This window comes from Lutra lutra, chromosome 2, assembly GCF_902655055.1.
Source record: "Lutra lutra chromosome 2, mLutLut1.2, whole genome shotgun sequence".
In the NCBI taxonomy this organism is placed as follows: Eukaryota; Metazoa; Chordata; class Mammalia; order Carnivora; family Mustelidae; genus Lutra; species Lutra lutra.
In genome coordinates, this window is record NC_062279.1 from 34704329 (window position 1) to 34721258 (window position 16930).

The following is a 16930-nucleotide window of genomic DNA, read 5'->3' on the forward strand; positions in this document are numbered from 1 at the left end:
GAGCCTTTGCCATTGAGGTTCTTCCCCCAGACAGTTAAAATTGGTATTTAGTATTTTAAATCTTCGCAATTTCCATTGTATACCCCATCTTCCATCTGTCTAAGGAAACTAGTTCAGCTCCTACTTCATAATGAAAATAGAAGTCAAAGAGTCATGATCTAATATAGAGTAGGACAGGGAAAACCCTAAAAGGTGCCACAGTTGTTTTTTGAATATGGGTAGCTGGTTGTGGGGAGAGATGCAGAAACATGCTTAGGATGGGCACCACTGGTGGGTGGGAGGGTGAGCACACCAAACGTTGTCTTCTCTAAGAGTCTCATGGTCTGGCAGCTATATCAATGGCTGACCTTGGCTTTAATGTTCCTTCTCCCAAAAACACTTTACCTTTTAAAAGGCACCAACTATATATGGAGAATGTGATCTCAGAGAAACTGCTCTCCCTGGCCCCTCCCTTCTCCAGCTAAGACCACCGCCCAGCATCCCCCCACCCTTCATCCCCCCACATACAGCCTCCATCCATCACAGCAGACATAAAACAATCTCACCTGGGCATAGATCTTCCCCCACTTTGGCTCTTTCCTTAGGGAAGTTCACTTCTGAGCACCCCATGGTCACCCCCAACACTTCCTTCCATAGGCACTTTCCCTCATCCACATTAAACAAGGTCAGTTGATGTAGCTTAGAAATAAAAATAGTTCCTTGGTCCCTATAGCTTCTACCTTCTCTGCCTCCACCGTCTTAACAGCCAGGATTCTCAAAAGAGCTATCTCACTCCTTGTCTGCACATCTTCTGCACACCTCTGTCTCACATTCCCTAGGTACCCTAGGTTTCCCCTCCCACTTCATCTAACTAGCTCTTGATGAATCCCAACCACCTTCATTTTCCTGTCTTCTTGGAAGCATTTGATGTGACCAATCCTGCCCTCTTTCCTGAGATGTATCACCCCAACCTCACCCCCTTTCTTCAGCAGCCAAGGGTGGTATCTTTCAGAGATTTCACTGCTCTCACCCCTCACCCCCTTGGATGCTTCTCTCCCTTTGGATTCCATAATTCCTCTCTCGGCTTTCTTCTTACCTCCCAGACTTATTTATAGTCTTCTTTTCTTCAGCCTACATTGAGTGACATCCCTTAAATGTAAATGTTCCTCCAAGTTCTGGGATCAATCTTCCCCTCTGTAAAACCTCCATGAGTGATCCCATCCTGGCTCCAGTAGTCATCTATATGATAATGTCTTCTTGGGAGAGAGAGTTGGGAGAGAGAGAGAGAGAGGAGAGAAAGAGGTCTCACCCAGAGCTTCCTTCTGAATTGCAACCTCTTTCCTGGTAGAAGGCCAACAAGTACTTCAAACTCACCTGTTAGCATCTGCATCCCACCAACAACCCAAGTCTGGTCCTTCTGATTCTATCTCTAAGCAACACCACCATTTCACCCAATGGCCCAAATAAAGCTGAGAACCCCTGCTTGGATCCTTTTCTTTGTTTTCCTCCCCTTCCCCTGCCCACTACCATTAATGATCTTAGTATTTCTGAAATAAATGATTTCCTTTTGGGTCCCCAGCTCTTTTGCCTCTGTTGTGTCTCTCTATTCTTTACCATTGCAACACTTCTGTCTACCTTCTGCTTTTGGTTTATACTTTTAAAATTTATTTGCCACATTGTGGCCATGCTGATCTTTAAAATTTTTTTTCTGATTACATAAGTTATACATATTGATTGCAGAAAATGTTAAAACCACAAAAGATGCTGAGATGAAAACTAAAATGGCCCATAATTCTACTTTCTAGAGGTAATCACTGTTAACATCTCACAATTTATGTACATGTGCATATACATGTGTGTTGCACACTTTAAAATAAAATTGAATTCATATATTACACATATTTTGATACTACTCTTCTCTGTGAAATAACATAACATAAGCTGTTTGGATGTTAAGTATTTTTTATTTTGCCAAATTCATAGGTAAAATAAAATACAATTTTTTCAATTTGCATTTTCTTGGTGACAAGTTAATTTAAATATAATTTCACAAGTTTATTAGTTATTTGAATATACTTTCCTTAGTGACTACTTCATGGAACTAATATATTTTGTTTTTGAGGTTTATTTACTATTTCTTTGGGTATAAATTTGCTGTGGCTATTATGTACATCTCAAATATTTTCCAAGAATTATAACCTTCCTTTTAATTTCATATATACATTTTAGAAAATTTCTAAATTTAATGTGATGATATCTATCAACCTTTTCCTTTATAGCTTTTCCCTTGCTTTATTTTTTTAATTTTTTTAAAGATTTTATTTATTTATTTGACAGACAGAGATCACAAGTAGGCAGAGAGGCAGGCAGAGAGAGAGGAAGGGAAGCAGGCTCCCCGCTGAGCAGAGAGCCCGATTCCCTTGCTTTAATGTTTTAGTATCACTCCTTAATGTTCCCCAAATTTCTACTGAAATTTTCATTGTAATTACATTAGGGTTATAAATTAGTATTCTTTTTACCAGTTGAGGAACATGTTATGTATCCTTACTAACTAAAGGAATTTTTCATATCTTTCAGTAGCTATGTACATTTTGTTTGGTTATTTCACAGAAATTGAATATACATACTCCTGATGCTATATGAATGGGATTTTTCATTAAGATATTTTCTAGTAGGTTGTTAGTGTAGAGTAAATATATGAATGCTTGTATATTTATTTAATAATTAGTTATCTTATTAAACACTCTAATGTTAACAGTTCTCCAAATTTTTCTTATAGATTTTCCAGAAAACGAAGAATATAATCTACATAATACATCATTTTCCTTCTCCTTTCCTATATTTTAGCTTCATATTTTCTTGTCCTATTTCTGTGACTCTGAGAAATCTATTAAATGATAATACTGGGAGCCAGTATGTTTCATTGTCCTAGACTTATATAAGACTGTCCATAGTGTTTTATTATTTAAATATAATTATGGCTTTTTATTTAGTATACCTGTCATTCATGATGTTAAAGTACTTCATACATCAAGTTTAGTAAGAATTGTGTTTGTAATTAATCAGGAATAAAAATTAAATTATAAAATATTTTAGGGCATCCTAAAATATTTAAAATAGATTAATGTCAAAGTATCTTTGCATCTCTAAAATAATCCTTTCTTAGCCATCCATAATCATCCTTCAGCATTCTGTTCAATACGATTTGCTCATATTTGAAGGATTTTTGCACTTATACTCCAAAATAAGATTGAGCTATGGCTTTTATATCTAGAGTATTAACTGTCATGTTAGGTTCAACATTATGACAGCTGGTCAGCTGAGAAGATTTCCATCTTTTCCTGTGCTCTGAAATGGGCTTAAATAGCATAAGAAGTATTTCCTCCTTGGATATTTTCTCATAAAATACTTTGGGGAGACAATTCTTTTATTGATTTTTCAAGTTCAACCCTACTTACTGCTTACTTTCTAAATAGTCTGTAATTGTTTGGTTCTGTTTGCTTTTTATTTAATTCTAAAGAAAAGTTTTTTTTTTTCCTCTAATGTCCAAGTGATTAACTGTTTATGTGTATACTTATATTAGAATTTTTATTTTTGCATCATGATCAGAGAGTGGAGCCTGTAAAATTTCTAGTCTTTGAAATTTATTGAAGATTTCTCTGTAGCCAGGAGTAGGATTAACTTTCATAAACATAACATGGATGTTCAAAAGACGATGTATTTCTATTTAGAGAGTATATGATTCTGTATACATTAAGAGATATGATATATGTTTCATTAGATTCAATGTCATGGGCGCCTGGGTGGCTCAGTGGGTTAAGCCGCTGCCTTCGGCTCAGGTCATGATCTCGGGGTCCTGGGATCGAGTCCCGCATCGGGCTCTCTGCTCAGCAAGGAGCCTGCTTCCCTTCCTCTCTCTCTCTCTGCCTGCCTCTCTGCCTACTTGTGATCTCTGTCAAATAAATAAATAAATAAATAAATCTTAAAAAAAAAAGATTCAATGTCATTATTTACTCAAATTTTGTTGAACTTGCATGCTGGATTGTAAGCAATACCTTGTCTAATACCAGCACAGCTAGGTGTTTTTCCTATTGTTTAAAAACAAAATCGTATTGGTCATTTTCACAGGATTCCCAGAGACAGAATTAAATATCCTTAATCACAACTCCATTTTACCCAGAAGTTCCCGAATAAATCTTCCTGAAATGCAAATATCATAACATCTTTTTATCTAAATATTTTTTAAAATATTCCATTTCCACTCTCCGCTCCCCATCCCCTGTTGTCCTTGGGATAAAACACAGACTCCAAAAAATGACCAATAAAACCCTTCAAGTTCTGGGTCTTGCTTGTCTCTCCCTCCTCCTATCTTGCCACTCCTCATAGATTAATCAGTTCATCAGTCATGGTGAAACTTTCAGCTTTTCTCTCTTCTTTGTTTCAGGGGTTTTGCACCTCCTATTCACAAAGCCCAGAACATATTCCCCACCCCCTGTGTTTACTTAATTAGATTCTACTTATCCTTTAGAACTTAGCTTAAACACTACTTCCCACCCTAGGCCTGAGATAAAGCTTCTATAACTCTCTCTGAATTTTAACTTGCCCTTTGTTGCTCTGGTTCATATTTATCTTATAATTGCCTGTTTTCCTAATAAGGCAGTGCCCAAAGATTGGGTGACTTGTTCAGTGCCTAGGGTAGTGCCTCTTAGAAAATCAATACTCCACAGAACTGTGGACAGGGTCAGGGCTACTAAATTAGTTCCAGCCTCACCGTTTTTGAATCTGTGCTTATTACCAAGGACTGGGCAGAACTGAGCTTTCAGGTTGAATGCTTTGTAAAAATAATAATTGTAACTGACATTTTTGAGTACTTACTACATTTCAGGCACCAAACGTAAGTGTTATTACTTAGTGCCAGCCTTGCGAGTGTATGACCAATGCAGTTGTACAGGACATCATCCCCAGTAGGGGGCCCCGTGTTTGTAATGCTCTGTGGTTAAGACCTTGAAATTTGTCTTGTAAGTTAAGTCTGACAAGACAATGGAGCATGTACTGGAGGTCATTTGGAGCCTTAGCTCATTCATGGGTCACACCTCCTTCTGCCCCCACACCTCTCCAGGACGGGTTCTCAGCCAACTCTTCCCAGCCCTGCTTACTGAATGATGTCATCCTCTGGCCCTAGGTGGCATCCTGAGAAAAAGGAGGGTTGGAGTTAAGCATCTGAACCCTGCATGTCAAGTCATGGGGGAGGGTAGTGGGCACCTGTGAGGGTTTGTGTTGCCCCACAAGAATCCCTACTGTCCTAGGGACAACAATATTAAATGTCTAATAAAAAACGCCATGACAGGTTGATAGAGAGACAATGGAAGAAAAAAAGGGCTTTTATTCCTGCATACTGTTGTTGTTGTTCAAAAGGGGCCTTGCTTTTTCATTTTGCACAGGGGCCCGAGAATTATGTAGCCAGGCATGCTGTTATTTTTCTTATTTCAAAGATAAGGACAGCAGAGCTACTGCTAGTCTTATATGGTGATTCTGTGAAAATGAGAAAGACATCTTCTCTGGGAAGACCAATTATAACACACCATTTTTCTATGGCTTCACAAACAGGATGCCTTTATGTAAGGCACAAAACATATAATCATCTATCTGCAATGACCCGGAGGAAACAGGGGATAAAACTTACCCAAGGTAACAGGGCTCTTAAAGAGTGCATCAATATTCAAACCCATGCATTCTGGCCTTAGCATCTGTGCTCCAAACTAATATACTAGTCTCCCAATTTTGCCTGATGAAAAAATATTTATCTAAGGTATCTTTGAAGATTCAAATTTCAAAGCTTTACCTAATACCCTGGAAATCAGAATGTCTAGGAGGCCTGGAAAGCAAGCCATATTTTAAAACAAGTATACAGGTTATTCTTGTTATCTCAGAAGCTAGAGAAATACTGTGATACTATACAAATTCTATAACAACTGACTCTTTAATTTGCAAAGGATATAACAAAAAAGTAAATAGATTCTGACTGGCAGAAATGTGACAGAGAAAAATCCCAGCCAGTAACAACATTATGTTCAAATGGACAGCAAGTTCTGTTATTGTTGATGTTATTTTTAATGTACCCTATATTTATTTTTGACAAAATCCCACCCTTATATCCATAACAACAATTTTGCTCCAAATGGAAAGGAATTAGAAAAGGATGAGAGAGCTTCTCTCTCAGTCCATAATTGAGTTTTTGGTATGAAATTGGTCTTATCACCATAAAATACTAGCAAACTGGACAAAGTAAGTGAAATAACTATTTTCAGACAAAGTAAAATGGGCAGTGTTGGACTGTGAATTCTAAAAGAAAAACACTCAAGATGAGCCACACACTCATCCTAGCATTTTTCACTAAGACATTTATCAGACCCTCACCAAGGAAACTTGAGCAGAACAGCAGAATGCTGAGCTTAGGAGATCAAGACTGGTGTTCAGAGGGGCTGAGGTAGCTTGCATTTATGAGGAAGAGTACCAAGAAATTACAGAGAAATCAACACAGGGGAACCAAGAAGTCTTTGGCTGATTCTAAGTTGCACACATGTGATGTGTATTTATAAGGCAAGGCAAAGAACAACTACCTGCAAAAAGAAACCTGAACAACTACTGAAGGTTGCAAAGAGTCAGGACACATTTGAGTTATAATCAACCAGAATAAAAGAGGTTTCACAGAACACCCAGAAGATTCAGTAAAGATGTCAGAAGGCCATTGTTTTTAGGTAGATTTACCCATGTCTAGCACTTGATCAAAATTACTAGACAAAGAAGAAAGAAAACGTGACCCATTATAATTGGAAAAACTAATTCCCAGAATATGACAAATCAACAGAAGTATACCTAGAAATGATAAAAGGGATGAAATTAGGAGAAAATTGCTTGAAGACAACTATTAGAAATATGTGAAAGATTTAAAGGAAAACATGAACATAATGAGGAATAAAATGGAGAGTACAAATGATCCCAAAGGAAATTCCAGTGTCAAAAGTACAATATTTGAAATTTAGAATTTACTGGAATTGAACCAGATTAGGCACTGAAGAATAAAAGCTAAGTACATTTAAAGACATAGCAATAAAGACTATCAAAACTGAAGCATTTAGAAAAAAACATCAAAAATATTATTAGAACTTTAGTGTCTTAGAAAAGATATCAATTGGTCTATATATGCGTGCTTGGATTTCCAGGAGAGATGGTGGAAGCAAAAAATTGTTTAAAGAAATAATGACTAAATGACCTATACATTTTATGAAAAAGGAAAACCAACAGATCAAAATTTCTCAAGAAATCCCAAGGAGAATAAATAGATATAAAGCCTTACCAACATAAATCATTAAAGATGCTGGAAAATGTTTAAGAGAAAATTCTTTAAAATAACCAAAGAAATCAGAAGGGGATGAAGATGAGAATATCAACAGTTTTTTATGAGAATCAGTGCAAGCCAGAATGATATTTAACAAAGGCAAACAAAACCAAAAACAAAATAAATAAATAAACAAATAAAACTGGTCAATCTAGAAATCTGTTCAGTGAAAATATATTTTAAAAATGAAGGTGAAAATTAGAACAAAAGCTAATTCCTTATCAGAAGACTTATACTACAAAAAATATTAAAGGTAATTCTATATATTGAAGGAAAATAATTCCAGGTAGAAATTCATATTCACACAAAAGAATGCAACTTTCCAGAAATTGTAAATATGTGAGTAAATATGAAAGACATTTCCTCACTATATATTTTTCAAAGATAATTGTTTAACATTATAAAATAACACTGTGGTATTTATAACATATAAAGAGGTAAAATATATGACAAAAATAACACAAAGAACAGGAGAGTGTAATATGGGAGTATATTACTTTTGGTAACAGCTTCATTGAGATATAATTTACATAACATACAATTCATCCATTTGAAATATACAATTCAATCCTTTTTAGTATCTGCAAAATTTTATGCAAACTCTACCACAATCAATTTTAAAATTTTTTTTTTACCTTAAAAAGAAACCACATACCCTTTAGTTATCCTCCTCCCCTCACCCAGCCCTAAACAACCACTCATCTATTTCTGTTTCCATAGATTTCCCTATTGTGGACTTTCATAGGATTGAAATCATATAGTATATTACCGGTTTTTAGTAGCTTCTTAACACAATATTTTTAACATTTATTCATGATGTAGCATATACCAGTACTTCATTTATTTTTATAAATAATATTTATATTATTTATTTAATATATTTATGTTATATAAATAAATGATATTTCCTTGTTTGGATATACCACATTTCACTTTTCCATTCATCAGTTGATGGGAATTTGGCTGGCTTTTGCTTTTTCATTACTACTAATAATACTGCTATGAGCATTTTGTGTAATTTTTTCATGCAAACATATGTTTTCAATTCTTTTGGCTATGTAAGAATTGATGTAACATGTGCTAATTCTATGTTTGACCTTTGGGGAACTGCCAGACTACTTTCCAAAGCAATTGCACCATTTTACTTTCTTGCCAAGAATATACGTGGGTTCCCAATGACTCCATATCCTCATGAAGTCTTGTTATTGTCTGTATTCTTGATTTTAGCTTTCCTGGTAGGTGTGAAGTGGTGTCTCATTGTAGTTTGACTTGAATTTCTCTGATGACTAATTATGTTGAACATCTTTTAATGTACTTATTGGTCATTCATAAATTTTCTTTAAGGAACATCTAGTCAGATCATTTGCCCATTTTTTAATTGAATTATTTGTCTTTTTATTACTGAATTGTAAGGGTTCTTTTAGAGGCATACTCTTTTGAAGTACTTTCTTATACATGAAATGGTATAGTATTATTTGAAAATAAAATGAGACAGGGTTTCCTGGTTAGCTCAGTCGGTAGAGCATGCAACTCTTCATCTCAGGGTTGTAAGTTTGAGCCCCATATAGAGATATAGAGATTGGATATAGAGATTGCTTAAAAATAAAATCTTTAGGGGTGCCTCGATAGCTCAGTTGGTTAAGTGACAAACTTGATTTTGGCTCAGGTCATGACCTCAGGATTGTGAGATCAAGCCCTGCACAGGGCTCTACACCAGGCATGGAGCTTGCTTAAGATTCTCTCTCCCTCTGCCCACCACCAACCCCCGCCCCACTCACATGAGCTGGCTCTCTCTCTAAAAAAGAAAATCTTTTAAAAAAAGAAAGAAAAGAAAATGAGATAAGTTAAAGATACCTATTGCAAACTATAGAGTAAACATTAAAACATAAAACCAAGCTATAAGGCTAATAAGCCAATAAAAGAAACATCAAAAAATACTTAGCTCAAAAGAAAGCATAACAAGGGAAAACAATGAACAAAGAAGAAACAAACAGAAACAGTTTCCAAACAGAAACACATTTCCATACAGAAAAACATTCTTCTGTATGGAACAAACAGAAGAAAAAAGGAAGATGTTAGACTTAAACAACTTTACCTTTAAACTCAACTTTAATGTACATTGATAAATACATTAAATGGAAAAGTTCTAAACATACAAATTAAAAGGCAAAGACTGTGGGAATGCATAAAAATGCAAAACTTAAATAGATATTGTCTAAAAGAACCAGATTTTAGAAATAAAGGGCTGGATAGGCTAAAAGAGAAATAAGGGAAAATAATATTCAAATACTGATCACACAGTAATACTGAAACAGTTAGAGTGTTTCTCTAGCACCCTAGTGTTAGAGAAAAGCAAGTGTCAGGAAAAAAGAATACTCCCAGAGATCAAGAGGGAAATTTCATAATGCTCAAAGAGTCATTTCATGAAGGGGATGTCATAATAATGCTAAATGTATATGCCCTGAACAGAGCTTCAAATACATAAAGAAAAAAACTGACAACTGAAAAGAAAAACAGACAAATCCGTAATTGTAGTTGGAATATCATCAATTCTCTATCAGTAAGCAAGAGAACTAGTAGGAAGAGGAGCTAAAAGATTTAAACAGTATCATCAACCAACTTTTTAGAACATTCCACCTAACAATAACAAAACAAACATTCTTTTTAAGAGCATAAGAAACTTGCATCCAGGTAGACCACTTGGTAGGCCATACAAATATCTCAGGAAATGAAAAGTGTTAAAAGCATATGGAGCATGTTTTCTGACTATAAAGGGAATAATGAAAGATCAACAACATGTATAACTAGAAATGCACAAATACTGGAAAATCAAACAGCACACATAAAAAATAGATGAAATAAAATATTGCAAGGATTATTGGAAATATTTTAAATGGAAAAAAATGAAAACACTTCCTCACGTGCAGTATTGATATTAATCTAAGTGTAACAGAGGATGCCTGGTTCTGACATTCAAAGATCTTGTAATCACCTCCCTTCCTTACAACAAGAAAGAACTGGAAAAACTACAAAGGAATTATTTTTCTTGGACCCCTCAGAGAACTGAGATTGCAGGGCAAATTGCCACCCCCAAATTTAGGGTGACGGGAGAATTCAGAGAGTCACAGTTGAGATCTACTTACCTTGAGCAGAAGCCACTGGAACTGTTAACTGGTAGGAACACCTAAATGGTAATTTTGACAAACTGCTCAGGGCTGAGTGTAGACTAGCATAAACTCCCAATTCCTAGGGCTCTAGTCTTAGGCTCCCACAATTTGTGGATTTTATCTCCATGAATCCCTCCAGCTTCTCATAGTCAGGAGGATCTACTTGGAAAAGAGGATGAATAATCATTGTTAAATACATCCAGGGTGGCATCCATAACAAAGACGATGCTCCAGGGGGAAAGGTCTTACCAAAGTTTATCCCACCTGGAGGAAGGACACTCGTTAAACTCTAGCATCTGTCCTCTATCCTTCCTGTCTCACCAAGGGAGTGGGGGAAAAAGCTAAGAAACCAGTGCGGATCACAGCTCAAGAACATGGGCCCACTGAAAGACAGAATCTTAATCATAATATAGAATGCTCTCCCAAGGTGCGCTTGGGTGGCTCAGTCATTAAGCGTCTGCCTTCAGCTCAGGTCATGATCCCAGGATCCTGGGATCAAGCCTCGCATCAGGCTCCCTGCTCACGGGAAGCCTGCTTCTCCCACTCCCTGTGCTTCTGTTCCCTCTCTCGCTGTGTGTCTGTCTGTCAAATAAATATATAAAATCTTTAAAAAAAAAAATCACTGCAAAATTTAAAAAAAAAAAAAAAAAAAGAAAGAAAGAATGCTCTCCCAACACCTTACCACGGAACCTACAGTGTTCCAGTGTAACAAGATGTTACAGCTGTAAAGAGTCTCAAGCTCCCAGACTCTGTCTGAGGAACAATACTTAAGGAAGCCCAAAGACAAAAAGGAAACAGAAACAAGGACATTCAAGGAATTTGAAGCCTCTGGCACCTACAGCTACACCAAACATTAAATACAGCTCGATTCTTAGCAGATTAGCATAAAACCTCACACTACCCACCTGTTTACCTCAGTCCCCATTACCTGATTAACTGATACAGCATGTTCCATCTTCAACAAAAAATTCGAAGCATGCTAACAGCAAGAAAAAAACCACAGTCTGAAGAAACAAAGTAAATATCAGAACAACACTCAGGTATAATTGAGTTAGGATTATCAGGTGGGGAATTAAAAATAACTATGATTAATATGTTAAGGTTGAATTAAAAAAGTAGACAACAGGCAAGAACAGATGGGTAACATAAGAATGGAAATGACATAGAAATGGAAACTCTAAGAAAAATCCAGAGCAAAAGCTCAAAATCAAAAACCAGTATAACAGATAAGAAAAGTGCCTTTGAGGGGTTTATTGACTAGACATGGTGAAGGCAAGAACCAGTGAGCTTGAGGAAAGGTCAATAAAAATTTTACAACAAAAATGCAAAGAGAAAACAGAAGGGAAAGAAAACACAACAGAAATCCAGAAACTGTAGGACTATTTCAAAAGGTATAATATAGGCATAATTGGAATACCAGAAGAAGTGAGAATAGAGTAGAATATTTGAAGTAATAATGTCTGAGAACTTTTCAAGATTAAGAACAATACCAAAGCAAAGATCAAAAAGCACAAAGAATACGAAGCAGGATGGATAAAACAAACAAAACAAAACAAATCAAAATCCCACCCAGGCAAATTGTATTCAAGTTGCAGAAAACCACAAAGAGAGAAATCTTGAAAGATCAGATAGAAGAAAACACCTTATGTATAGAGGGAAAAAAGTACAAATTTCAATAAACTTCTCTTCAGAAAACTTTAAGAATATAGTATTTAAAGTGTTTGGGGAGAAACCTCTAGAATTCTATGTCCAATAGAATTATACTTTAAAAAGGAAATAGAAATAAAGACTGCCTCTGACAAACAAAAACTAGGGGGTATTTAACACGAGCAGACCTGCCTTGCAAGAAATAAAAAAACGTTCTTCAGGGAGGAAGAAGGTCAGAAACTAGGATGTACATCATTTTATCCATTCAGGTTGTGTAACAAAATACCACAGACTGGGTGACTGATAGACAACAGAAATCTATTGCTCATAGTTCTGGAGATGGAAGGCTAAGATCATCACTGGGTTCTGGATAGTATTTTCAACAAATGGTGTTGCAACAATTGGACATCCATGTGCAAAATAAATGAATAAATAAACAAAAGAATCAGTTCAAGACCTTAATCTTCACAAAAATAAACTTGAGATGAATTATACATTTAAATATAGAATGAAAAACCATAAAACATGAAAAAATGTAGGTAACTTTGGGTTTAGTGATGAGTTTTCAGATATAATACTGAAAACACAATCCATAAAAGAAAAAGTTGCTAAATTGGACTTTATTAATATTAAAACTGTAATTTTAAATTAAATTAAATTTTAATTTAATTTTATTAAAAATTAAAAATTTCTCTGTGAAATACATGGAATAAGAATACTCAGTTAAGAAAATCATTAGACAAGAATGAGAAAAAAAATATTTGCAAAACACTTAGCGGATAAAAGACTTTTTTCAAAATGTGCAAAAACACATAAAACTTAGCAATTATGGAAAAGAATCAAACATGGGCAAAAGATCTGAACAGACAACTCACCAAAAAAATACACATATGGAAATTAAGCACATAAGAAGATGTTCAGCCTCATTTGTCATTAGGGAATTGCAAATGAAAACAGGAATGTGATGCCACTGCATACCTATTCAAATGGCTAAAATTAATCAAATAAAACTAATAATACCAAATACTGTGACGTTGAGGAACAATAAGGATCTCATTTACTGCTGGTGGGAATGCAAAATGGAAGAGCCACTTTGAGGACTATTTGGAAATTTCTCACAAAACTGAACCTACTCTTACCATATGATCTAGCAATCATGCTTGTAGGTATTTACTCACATGATCTGAAAACTTATGTCTGTGAGGAGGGCATGTGATGTGATGAGCACTGAGTGTTATACACAACTGATAAATTATTGAACACTACATTTGAAATTAACAATGTACTATAAGTTGGCTAACTGAATTTAAATTTTTTTTTAAAGATTTTATTTATTTATTTGACAGAGAGATCACAAGTAGGCAGAGAGGCAGGCAGAGAGAGAGGAGGAAGCAGGCTCCCTGCCGAGCAGAGAGCCCGATGCGGGGCTCGATCCCAGGACTCTGAGATCATGACCTGAGCCGAAGGCAGTGGCTTAACCCACTGAGCCACCCAGGTGCCCCTGAATTTAAATTTAAAAAAAAAAAGAAAACTTATGTCCATACAAAATCTACACATAAATGTTTGTAGCAGCTTTATTCATACCAGAATATGAAAACCACCATGATGTCCTTCAGTAGGTAAATGTATAAACGAACTGGAACATTCAGAAAATGGAAGAGTATTCAATGATAAAAAGAAAAACCATGAAAGACATGGAGCAGTCTTAAAGGCATACGGCTAAGTGAAAGTAGCAATCTGAAAAAGCTACATACTGCATGATTCAATTATGTGAAATTCTCAAAAAGTCAAACCTAGAGCAATAAGAAAAATATCAGTGGTTGCTAGGGTTTTTGGAGAGGGGAGTGTTGAGTAGGGGAAACAAAAGGGAGTTTTCAGGGTAGCATAATGATTCTACATGATACTTTAATTGTGGATACATGGGACTATGCAATTTTCAAAACCCAGAGAACTTCACAGCACAGTGAGTGAAACTTAATGTGTGTAAACTTGAAAAAAAAAATTAGGAAGTCTGGACCCCAGGATGGAGTGAAGACTGTGACAAAACAATAGAACTATATCACAAATATTTAAAACAATTTTGAGTGAAGGGATGGTGGGAAAGGCACTGACATAAGTGACTTTGGAAAGGAGTGAAGTTTGTAAAACCAAAGGCAAAGGGAACTGTATGTGTTTACTCTAGTTGATAAAGTTTCCTATGGAGAATTGGGTTAAAATCTGATAATGCTTATGCATGTCTAGTGAAACTGGACAACCAAGTATATGGGAGGTAGATGGAGGGATTTAGGTATCTCACTGCTGTTGTTGGAGTTTTCAGATAAGCAAGGGAAGGAGACTAGACCAACCATGTGGAAATCAGTATGAATTCATGTTTAGCTTAGTATAGATAAAGATGGTTACATAGGGAAATATTTATATTTATGTGTGTCTGTAATGGGTTGATGAGTGTCTCCCCTAATTGTGGGAATGTGACCTTATTTGGAAATAGGGTCTTTGCAGATATGATTAGTTAAGGATCTCATGATGAAATCATCCTGGCTTTAGGATGGGTCTTAAATCCAAGGGTTGGTGTTTTTATAAGAGGGGGGGCACAGAGAAACAAGAGAAGGCAATGTGAAGATGGAGGCAGAGATTGAAATTATGCTTCCTCAAGCTACGTGATAACTACAGCTACCAAAAGATGGAAGAGACAAAGAATTCTTCCCTAAAGCCTTCAGGAGCAGCACAGCTCTGTTGACAGCCTGATTTCAGACTTCTAGCCTCCAGAACTATGAGAGAATAGATTTCAGTTGTTTTAAGCCACACATTTTGTAGTATTTTGTTACAGCAGCCCTTGGAAACACAATACTGTGTATGTGCTAGGGTTCATATATGCACATGCGCTTCCTTACTCTGTCAGCTGGGGAGGGGGAATGGCTAGAAGCACCTGCTTGCTGATAACAACAAATACACTAATACTTAGATCTTGGTTTCTAATATTATTTCCCCATAAAAAGAACCAGAGATCCTTGAAGAAATGCCTCATTCTAGGACAAGGAGATAAAATATATAAGATGAGCCAGAAGCATCTTGTAGTGTCAGAAATTTAAGAGGTACTCAGGGTACCTGGGTGGCTCAGTCCATTAAGGGTCTACCTTCAGTTCAGTTCATGATCGCAGGGTCCTAGAACCAAGCCCCACGTTGGGCTCCCCGCTCAGCAGGAGTCTGCTTCTCCTTCTCTCTCTGCCCACACCTAATCACCCTCTCTCTGTCTCTCTCAAATAAATAAAATCTGTAAAGAAACTCAAAAAGCTAAAAATAAAGCAAAAACCAACACATGGATGGGGAGAAAGGGATATCAGATCCAACTGAAATAGCTCCCAATGATCAGCCATGGAACAATTTGACAAACAAAGTAATTACCAGATTATAATGCAAAGTGTAAATTAAATATTCCATATTGATATCAATAAATGATTGAATAAATAAACAAATGGGGGAAAAGAGAAAACTCCCTGCAGAAGAATTCCAAATATTTATGTAGCCAGTCTGCCCTCAAAGAGGTGGAACATAACTTCCCAAGCAAGTGTGAACAGAATGGAAAGTGGAGAAAGAGGGTGACTTCGCAGTGGAAAACCAGGCAAGTGCTACCTCACCCAGGTGATCAAAGTCAGTATCAGCATTTGTAAGTCATGTGGATGGTAAGTACACTTTGTGTAATGTGCTGAGGTTGGCACTTTACCTCTGTGGTCTTCCTCCCAATAATACATAACTCCGGTCCAATCATGAGAAAAACATCAGACAAATCCAAATTGAGAGAAGTTCTACAAAACACCTGTCTTGTATTCCTCAAAACTCTCAAGGTCATCAAAAACAAGGAAAGTCTGAAAAACTGTCATAGAGAAGAGAAGCGAGCCTACGGAGACATGATGACGAAATATAACGTATCTTAGATGGGATCCTAGAATTTAAATAAAGGACAATAGATAAAAAACAGAGAATTCAGCATACAGTATGGACTTAGTTCATTAATTTGAACAACTATACCACACTAATGTGAGATGTAAAAAATAAAGGAAACTGGGTACAGGATCTATGAGGAAATTCTGTACTATCTTCACTATTTTCCTGTAAATCCAAAGCTACTCTAAAATTTAAAAATGTATCCAAAAAGTAAGTTATAAAAACATGCACTATGCGTCTACCGCAGTTCTCAGAGGAAAATGCGTAGCTGTAAATACTTCTTTTTTTACAAGTTTAAAATCAATGTAGCTATAAAAAGAAGAGCTCTTTAAACCAATGATATGTAGAAGGAAGGAAAAAGAAATAGTAGAGAGTAGAATAGGGAATATTAGTGAAAAATCCATGAAACCAAAATTTGTTTCCTTGAAAGAGCAATAAAATTATACATTCATTGATAAATAAGAGAAAAACATAAAATCCAAATGTAAACAATGAAAGATACTTTCCCTCTAATAGGCAAAAAGGGAATAAACAAAGAATTTTATGAAAGCTTGCCAGTCTAGATTACAATAAGTGGACAAATTATTTGAAAGTACAAATTACCAGAATGGATGTGAGAAGAAATAAGAATTTGAAGTAGCAATATCGCTATTAAAAAAAAACTGATCTAATAATTAAAAATCTTCTTTAAAAAACCCTCAGATTATTCCATTAATGAATTCTACCAAATATTGTCCAGGGAATAAGTGATAGAAGTTCTGTATAATATTTCTCAGGAAGTAACACTTCCCAAATC